This window comes from Hakea prostrata, chromosome 6 (assembly GCF_041222555.1).
Source record: "Hakea prostrata isolate BN-2017 chromosome 6, UWA_Hpros_2, whole genome shotgun sequence".
Lineage (NCBI taxonomy): Eukaryota > Viridiplantae > Streptophyta > Magnoliopsida > Proteales > Proteaceae > Hakea > Hakea prostrata.
This window is the reverse complement of record NC_142605.1, coordinates 2,629,173-2,639,562: the sequence shown is the minus strand read 5'-3', so window position 1 is coordinate 2,639,562 and position 10,390 is coordinate 2,629,173. Positions and strand designations below refer to the sequence as shown.

Genomic DNA, 10,390 nt, shown 5'->3' with positions numbered 1-10,390 from the left:
GCCACTCCACTTACTAACTTATTGAGGAAAGATGCATTTTAGTGGAGTAAAGAGTCAACAACGACGTTATTAGATTTACTGTCCTTATATTTTCTTAGTATGATGTTACTGTTGTAAGTACTTCAAGTACAATAGTACCTTGTTCATGTATTTTTAATACTTTGATCATGTATGGATACTTATTCTTGTCATTTACATATTCGATTGATTATGTTGATATGTATCTTTCTTGTCATTTACATATTCGATTGATCATTGGTAGGGTCGCATTTAGTAGACTTGGGCTCATGGGCACTCGAGACCAATGAGTTATATCCGTGAGAGGACATGGGAGCTTCCCGTTTACTATTTGTAGATGACGAATAAGGTTGATGAGTCTGTAGTCCGAGTTGGTTGTAGCCATAGGATACGATGACTTTAGGGGGGAAGGTACCAGAAAGGATCGCCCATGGCAAGGAATGGAGGTATTCAATCCTAAGTTGATATAACCAAGTAGATGACTTGCATTTGGCTAGGATTTACCTTGACATGCGCCAATACTTAAACCAATAGTGATGTGAGAGAGTAGTGACCTAAACCCCAGCCAAGGATTTTCTAGAGGGATGCAAGACCCAATTACCAACAGAGAACCCAAGATACCGGAATGGTTGAGGGAGAGTGATTTGAGACCTACCCAAAAAAGTATGGTGCTATGACTTAAAGCATGTCTGCCAATAGAGACCAGCATACATAGAGTTAGAATCATACATGCATTGTCTGTCTCATATCATTTTGCATCTGCTATGTTCTTCTATCATGTTATTTGTGTTGCTATGGAATAACTTGCCTTGCTGAGTTCTTTTGAATTCACTATGAAGCACAAACCGATGATGCATACTACTCTCAAGGTGCTAGCAGTCACAAAGATTATGGTGAAGATTCTATGTGTGATCATGTTGCGCACTAGGATTAGCCCTGTCTTGGAGTGGAAGCGGCCGTGCTTGATTTCTAAAGTTTATGTTTATGAAGATGTTCTTTACAAGATGGAAGAGGCCTTAGTTTAGTTGATAGAAAAATCTTCCTCTTTCTTTTAGCTTTTGTTTCCCAGATGTAATAGTTTAGTTTTGACTTTTGATCTACTATTCTACTGTAATTCTGGAGTGATTTTCTGCACACTCTACATTTTGATTATTATATTGGTATCGTTCTTTCCGCACTCTGATTATATTGTCATTTTCTCTTCTTATCTTGATCTCATTGTTTACATAATGTTACTTTGATTATATCTTGTTCATGATTATGTTACTGTATATGTGGGAGGATGATTTCCTCGATGCTTGATCTTCGAGGCTATGGATCATACACTCAGGTGCTAGGTAGGGTACCGGCTGGGTGGATGTAACAAATTTCTTGTCAGAAACTCAATCCCAAACTTCAAGCTTGCATATTACACTTAACTCCTCAATATAGGTTATCAAATAGTCAAACATATGCGTGAAATCCAAACTTCTCCCAAAAATAAAATCTAACAAAATTGCCCAGGGTTGGTAGCTTGGGGCGACCAAGGCAAGCGACCAAGGCAAGCGACCAATGCTGCCTGTGTGAAAATTGGGCTTTAAATATGGTCCACTTGCTTCATTTGGTTCATTCTCATTTCACACCAAAACTCTTTTTGGCTCTAGAGAAAGGTTCTTTGTTGTAACCAAAGTGATTATGGATCTTCTTTGGGCTTCCACAACATAAACAACTTCACTTTAGATCATCTACCAAAGGTATGTCATTGGTTAGCTCTCAAATGGCTCAACTCCTTTTGTGTTTTTGCTTCTAACCATGAGATAAATAATGGTTTAGGTTAGAAACATGTCTAGGAGTACTTTTTTTTTGCTTTCCAATCATTTTGCATTCAATGCCATGCTTTAACATCAAATTCTTGCATTCTTTTGATGAATTTTTACTAATCATCTCATATGATTACCTTTTTGGTGATTTTCTTCCAAACCACAACTTGCAAATGGATTTTTTTTTATTGAAACCACATTACTTACACCTCATTTACTTCAAATCATGATTCCAAACTTGCCATATGATCAAAACTCCATGATTTCAATTTTTTCCCAAAAATCACAAACTAACTTTCTTTGCAAATAAGCCTCTTGCTGAATTTTTTTGCTAAAGCTTGAATTTTGGTGAGTTTTTCACTTTAATCCTTTCTTAACTCACTAATCCAACAACAAATCATAGTCCAACCCATCTAAATCGCATTTTTCACCGAAATTGCATTTTTTTTAAAAAAATTCACCAATCTACCCATTTTTTTGCCAAAATTGACTTGCTGAATTTCTTTGCTAATGCAATGCTTATCTTGTCTTGTCATCTCCAAATTAGATCATGGCACAACGATGAGGGCATCTTGGTGTTAGGAGAGGTCGAGGCTATCTCCGGCACCAAACCACGGTATTGAGCGTTCGGACTTATTTGATACTCAGGATGCAGAGTACCTTTTCCACACTTTCTTCGAGGATTCTCCCATAGAGTACGGCTGGCTTTTCGTGATGGACGAGATGAGGGCCTTCCGCATTAGGGAGCGATTCCATCTTTGGAGTAGGACCATCTTCTTACCGAGGATCAGCTTGTATATCCAGATCTTATTAGGTACTTCTACAGTAACTTGATTTATCAGACTGAGGATAATGGCTGAGGAGATTCCTGTAACATTCCCCTAGCCAGTACCTAACCGCGATACCCGGAGGTGTGAACCACAGTCCCATGATCAAGTTTAAGGCTATCATATACCCACATTACACAATAATATAATCAAGAGCAAAGAATAATCAATGCATAATTATATTAAGAAACTAATCAAAGAAAGATCTTAGAATTAAATCTCAAAGTATATCAGAGTGCGAAATAGAATGATACCAATCAAAGAAATAACTATAGAATATAGCAGAAAAATAACTCTATAGGTCAATAGTGGAAGTTAGGTCAAAACTCTAAGCTATTACAACTGAATTAAAGAAAGACTAAGTCTATTCTACATCTTCCATAGGCTCTTCATCTTCTTCTTCTTCAATCTTCGTCTTCTTCACCTTGGGCTTGTGCACTTGTATCTTTGCATCAACGTCTAACTCACGTTCCTAATGACGAATAAGACGGTGTCTAAAGCTATCAATGGGAGCCATCAAAGTGGTCCAGACCGGTGTACAGGTGGTACCACTGGTCACCAATTTCTCCTACTGAGTCCACGGCTGAATCACATAAGGAAAGGTGCATGAGATCTCTTCCGAACCTGCAAAATCACCTATAAACATATCCCCCAAAGGGTGAGCTCAATAGAACTCAACAATTAGTTCAATCACAATAAACAACTGCAAACAGTTCAGAACAAGCATGATGCAATGATATTGAACAATGATGTAAGTATGCTTTTAACTCTACATATGATGGTCTTTAGTGGTAGACATGCATTAAGATAGAACACCATACTCCTATGGGTAGTCTCAGTCACTCTTCCCTCAACCATCTCAGTATCTTGGGTTCTCCGTGGTAATTGGATCAGGGCATCCCTCTCGAACATTCCATGGCTGGGGTTTAGGTCACCACTCTCTCACTCCACCATTGGTATGAGTATTGGCATGTGTTAGGTTATACCTAGCCCAATGCATAGTTCTTTACTGAGTCACATCAACTCTAAGTTGGATACCTCCCTTTCGTGTAATAGATAGTCTGTTCCGGTATGATAGCCTCCCTTTCGCACCTATGCAATCCGTTCCAGTACCTCTGTCACATCCACCCAGCCGGTACCCTACCTGACATACCCAAGTGTGTGATCCACAGCCTCGAAGAATAAGTATCGAGGAAATCATCCTCCCACATACACAATAACATAATTATGAACAAGATATAATCAATGTGTAATAATATAAACAAGAGATCAAGATAAGAAGAGAGAATGACAATATAATCAGAGTGCGGAAAGAATGATACCAATATATATAATAATCAAAATATAGAGTGTGCGAAAAATCACTCCACATATCACAGCGGAAATGTAGCTCGAAAACAAAAAAGGAAAGATTACAACTGATTCTCAAAAGAGAGAAAGAAAAGAAATAATCAAACTAAACTAAGGTCTCTTCCGCCTTATAAAGTGTATCTTCATATACATAAACTAAAGAAACTAAACACGGCTGCTTCCACTCCAAGGTAGGGCTAATCATGGTATGCAGCATGATCACATGGGGGATCTTCACCGTAATCTTCATAACCACTAGCACCTTGAGAGTAGTATGCATCATCAGCTTGTGCTTCGTAGTATTGGCCGTCATACTCGTCAGTACTTGTAGAATAATCTAACAAAGATATTTGCACAAAAAGGAGTGAGTTCAAAAGAACTCAGCAAGGCAAGTTATATCCATAGCAACATAAATAACATGATAGCAAAACATAACATATGCAATATGATATGAAACAGACTATGTATGTATGAGTCTAACTCTATGTATGCTGGTCTCTAATGGCAGACATGCTTTAAGTCATAGCACCATAATTCCTTGGGTCTGGTCCAGTCACTCTCTTTCGGTTGGTAATGGGTCTTGCATTCCTTTCGGACATTCGTATTGGCGCATGCCAAGGTAAAGCCTAGCCAAATGCAAGTCATCTACTTGGTTATATCAACTTTGATCTAGATACGTCCATTCCTCCCCTCTCGGGATCCTTTCCGGTATCCTTCTCACTAGAGTCAGTGTATCCCTCTTGGACTAAGGACTCATTAACCTTATTGGTCATCCAAAAATAGCAAACGGGAAGCTCTCATGTCCCCTCAAGGATATACTCACCGGTCTTGAGCACCCACAAACCCACATTGCTACCACTAGTTAGTCGGTCTCAACACCCTTCCGAATCGGTTTTGATATAACAGGGACATCCTAGCCAAACACTGCTAGACAAGCCCTAGGTATGATAACCAATAATCCGGGAAAGTGTCACATCCCCCCAGCTGGTACCCTAACTGGCATACCCGGGAGTGTGATCACAACCCCGAAGATCAAGTATCGAGGAAATCATCCTCCCACATATACAATAACATAATCATAAACAGGAAATAATCAAGGTTTTAATATTACAACCAAAAGATTCAAATCAGGAAATGAATAAATAATGTAATCAAAGTGCGGAAAATGATACCAGATATCCGAAGATATCAAAATGGAGTAGAGAGAGGCGGAAACTCACTCCACAGATACAGCGGAACGTAGTATGTAAGTCTAAAAAGAATTACAACCGAGTAAAAAGAAAATAAGAAAGACAAACTAAACTTAAGAGTTTTCTATCCTATAGATGACATCTTCAAAATAGTGGACTTTGTCAGTCCAACAAAGATGTTCCAATTCCACGTTGTCTCTAATCGTAGTACACAACTTGATCACTTGTGGGATCATCAGTGTAATCTTGATTGTCGCCAACACCTTGTGTGTAATACGCTTCATCATATTGTCCTTTATAGTAGTCAGTACTTGTAGGATAATCTAACAAAACATTGTACAAAAAGGAATGAATTTCGAAAGAAACTCAGTAAGGCAAGTTAACTCATAACAACATAAATAACATGTGGCAGAACATAACAAGATGCAATGCAGTATGAAACAGATAATGTATGTATGCATCTAAACTCTATGTATGCTGGTCTCTATTGGCAGACATGCTTTAAGTCATAGCACCATACTTCTTTGGGTAGGTCTCAGATCACTCGGCTCCGGTTGGTAGTGGGTCCGTCATCCCTCTCGGACAATCCATGGTTGGGGGTTAAGTCACCGCTCTCTCACATCACCATTGGTTTAAGTACTGGCGCATCTCGAGGTTAAAGCCTAACCCAATGCAAGTCATCTACTAAGTTACATCAACTCAGATCCAAATACGTCCATTCCTCCCCTCTCGGGATCCTTTCCGGTATCCTTCACACTAGAGTCAACGTATTCCCTCTCGAACTATGGACTCATCAACCCAATTGGTTATCCACATATGGTAAACGGGAAACTCTCATGTCCTCTCACGGAAATAACTCACCGGTCTTGAGCGCTCATGAGCCCAAGTCTATCCATATGTAACCTGATGAGCACATTTATGTGTGAAATCTTAGGGCATAAAGCATGCATTTTATACACTTAGAGTGGAGTTACCTTGAGTTTTATGTTGTTTTTGCAGATTTTAGGACTTTTCAAGATTTAAGCAAATATTTGGAGTTTTGGGCTTGAATCATGCAATTTTAGACGTTAAGCAGTCCATTCAAATTCTCAAATGCGAAAATGGGCCTGATCTGGAGCATGATGGGCTAGAGATGTGTGATTATGGGTCAACTCCGAAATATTGAAGAGATAAAGAAGGCAAATTTGATCTACGGCTGAGATTATAAATTATCAATCAAATCTACAGAGATATTATTGAGAGAGTCCAAATGGAGAAAAGAGTCCTTGCATACTTCAATATCTTATTTCCTATGTGGGATTTAATTAAAGAAGGAAAAAGAATTATATTTAGAGAAGGAAGAGGCAAAAATCCTGTTTTTGAATGTCTCTGTTCAGTTTCGATCAAGCCCTTCATCGAACGGTCATTTGATCTCCGATCGTACTGATTTTTGGAAAAGAGCTTCAAGACTACTTAAACCTCAAATCCAACAGTGGAATTATGCATCTGATCTCTCTAAGTTGGTGCGATTAGTATGTAAAAACCCTAATTGGCTGAGTTAGATAGAAACCCTGAGTTTTATTCAAATTCAGCCGTGCCTCATATCTCATGTAAACTTTATAAAAGGAGAGCATACTCCATCAAAGGAGAACGTGTTCTAGAGCTTAGTAGAAGCATTCATTCTTCTCTCTTCAGTTTATTTAGGCTTTCTCTAGTTTTCTTTGCTTGCATTTGTGAGATTTAAATTTCTAGATTGAATATTTAGGTTTAATTTTTTTATGTAATGCAATTCAAGTCCAAGTTTCAAGTTTTTAGATTCGTTTTTCTCTGGGTCTAGCAATTGCAGATTTAGAACATTCTAGATCTAGATCTGGTTGTTAGGGTTGGTTGAGATTCGAATCGTTTGTTCAATTCACAAGTAAGTAACCTTCTTTATTAATCTTCTCTCCTCCCTCCATTCCCGCTTCTATCTACCCCTCCATATTCTTAATTTAGGATTTACTTTCAGCATTTATTTATTGTTCTCCCTTCCCCTGGATCCTTGATCAGAGATGCCTACAGTCGTGCCTCTCTTTGGTTAAGGTTTCCATTTTACTTTCTGCAATTTACTTTCAGTATTTATTTATTGTTCGTCCCTTCCCCTGGATCCTTGATTAGAGATGCCTACAGTTGTGCCTCTCTTTGGTGAAGGCTTCCTTTTCCTTTTATTGCTTTGTTTATTGCTTTGTTATTTACTTTATGCACTGGTTTTTTTTTCTTTAATATCCATTCCCCCGATCGGTGGACTATAAGTTACGGCAAAGAGTCCACGGTCAAAGTCATTATTATTATACTCCCCTTCCCTCGATCCAGAGCTGACACTCGGATCACTTCCCTTTTCCTTTTTATTTTTATTGTTTGGATTTTTTTTCCTATCTTTTATTTATGCATTGATTGTGTTTAATTTATTTTTCGTTTCAATTCAATTGCATTAGACGTATAGATTAGGATCGTTTAGTTTAGTTAATTAGTTAACAAAAATTGAATCATTCCACTCTCACATTACTATTAAGAAGTTGAATTATAAGTGGCATATCTCCCTAAGATCGACCCGTTAGCTACACAATACCGTGTGCTTGCGGTTACTTTTAAATTTCACAAACAAGTTTTTGGCGCCGTTGTCGGGGAGGTATTAGTCCACTTTATTTTTCTCATTCTTAGGTAAATCGAAGTGTTTTTTAAAAAAAAAAAAAAAAATTCAAAGATATTACTCTTAACTTGAGTAGAAACAAAAACGTATAGTAGTCCCCACTCTACTGTAGAATCCCCAGGATTCGATTGTAGGTGGCTCCGAAGACTATACAGATTCCCTTGTTGTCAAACCTATACAGCGCTCAGCTACGACAACCTTACGGCTTTGGAATCATTGTTTCAATCTTTGTGGTGGGAAATTCACTACTTTCCTTTCATTTTTGTTATTTTCTTTTCTTTTATTCTTTAGTTACTTTATTTTTATTTTTTTATAAAAAAAAAATTCTCATTCTTTCATAAGAGCCATTAATTGCATTAGGTGGTTAGTGCATGTGTGTCTGGACTCGTGATTCTACAAATAGAATTGTCCGAGTGTTTAACTTGACCATGGAAGGTCTACCTCCACCACCTCCACCTAAGAGTCTTAAAGATAGATTTTATCCAACCAGATCTGCACAACCCTCCTGTATACGTTTACTTGATGTAAAGGGTAATAATGTTGAACTTAAATCTCATTATCTGTCAATGTTACCCCAATTTCATGGGTTACCTGATCAAGATGCATATTTGTTCCTTAGGGAGTTTGAGGAGGTTTGTGTCCTTATGAAGGTACAACTCACTGATGATGCTGTAAGACTATGGTTTATTACATTTGCATTAAAGGACCAAGCCAAAAAGTGGCTTTATAGCTTACCTAGGGATAGCATTACCACATGGGAACAATTTACTGTCCTATTTTTGAAGAAATTCTTTCCTTTCTCTAAGACGAACAAAATAAGAAATGATATTCTTCAATTTCGTCAGAAACCCAATGAGTCATTTGCTAAGGTAATGGAGAGGTTCCAAAGCCTTCTCCAAGAATGCCCTCACCATGGTATAGAATTATGGCATTTATGCCAAATAATTTATGAGGGTATCGATTATCAAACAAAGCAACTTTTGAAATCTATGTGCCCCACAAGATTTACATCATTCACTGATGATTCCGAAGCTTGGGAATTTCTTTTAGACCTAGCAGATAGAACTAGAGAATGGGAGTCAACCCAAGAATCTGAAAGGACTAGTAGGGGATATTTTGTTGATAGTCAAGTTCATAAGGAAGCACAAATAGATAATCTTTTGAAAAAGTTAGAGACTTTGGTAGTTAAAGCTGCACCACCACCACCACAAAGTCAAGCACATTTTATTGACAAATCTATTGCTATGTGTGCATGGTGTTAGTCTCCTACACATGTAATTGAGGAATGCCCTAGCTATTTTGGAGGCCAACATGAAAATGTCAGTGCGATGTTTCCAAACCCTTACAATAACACGTACAATCCTGGGTGGAAGAATCATCCTAACTTTTCATGGTCTCAAGGGCAAAACCAAAATGGATTAAGCAATTATTCCACACAAAATCACTTTGGTGCCCCTCAAAAACAAAGTGCCCAATTTTCTCATAATCCAAATGTCTAGTTCCCTCAAGCCCCAAATTTTCAGAATGCCAATTTAGCTAGGCCTGTCAATCCACCTATTATGCCTCATATGCCTCACATTGCACAAAATCAATCATCACCTGGTTTCAACAGAGGTAACAATCCAGAGTTTTCTCGTCTCTCTTCCTTAGAGAAGAATATGAAAGTACTTTCCAGCACCTTCATGACTTCTATGCATAATATGGAAAAACAAATTTCCACTCTTGCAAGTGCTTTGTCTGAGTGAGAAAAAGGTAAAATGCCTAGCCAACCTAAGTTAAATCCTAGGATTCAGATTCAACAAAGACCACCAAATCAAGTCAACCAAGTTGAATCCTCCCATTCTTTTTTAGCTTCAATTAATTCTGTGTCTGCATTGAGAAGTGGGAAAGGGTATTTAACAGGTGAGTCACATATTAATGAAAAGAGCGAGGTTAGCGACCACTGTGATGAGGAAAATGTTCAAGTATCTCCTAATAAAAGTTTGTTTGAAGAACCCATAGAAGTTGAGGATGAGCCAGTTGCTTTAGCAGTACCTAAGTTGGTGAACCACTATCAGAAACTATGAGAAAAGAGCAAATTTCAAATGAGAGTCCTTATGTTTCTAAGGCTCCTTATCCTAGTCGTCTAGTTAATAAGAAGAAGACTGCAACTATGGAGAAAATTTTTGATGTCTTCAAGAAGATAGAAGTGAATATCCCTCTTTTGGATGCCATATCCCAGATCCCCCCGCCTATGCAAAAGTGTTGAAAGATTTATGCACTCATAAAAGAATCACTAGCATTCCCAAAAAGGCGTTCTTGGTAGGTAACATTAGTTTTATAATTACTCAACTTGTAGTAGCGAAGTATAAGGATCCAGGGAGCCCCACCATAGCTTGTGTCATAGGCAATACACACATTGAACATGCTTTACTTGATCTTGGTGCAAGTGTGAATCTTTTGCCTTACCATGTTTATAAGCAACTAGGATTGGGAGAATTGAAAGCAACTAGAACTACTCTTCAGTTGGTAGATAGGTCAGTTAAGATTCCTAAAGGG

General features: G+C 38.0%; 1 non-coding gene across 1 annotated transcript; it reads right to left on the bottom strand.

The window, feature by feature from the left end:
- Window positions 1-8,664: 8,664 nt before the first annotated feature.
- On the bottom strand, window positions 8,665-8,771 carry LOC149012106 (small nucleolar RNA R71). The gene has a single exon (XR_016174202.1). It is a non-coding gene; the product is annotated as a small nucleolar RNA R71 (small nucleolar RNA).
- Between the last annotated feature and the right edge of the window lie 1,619 nt (window positions 8,772-10,390).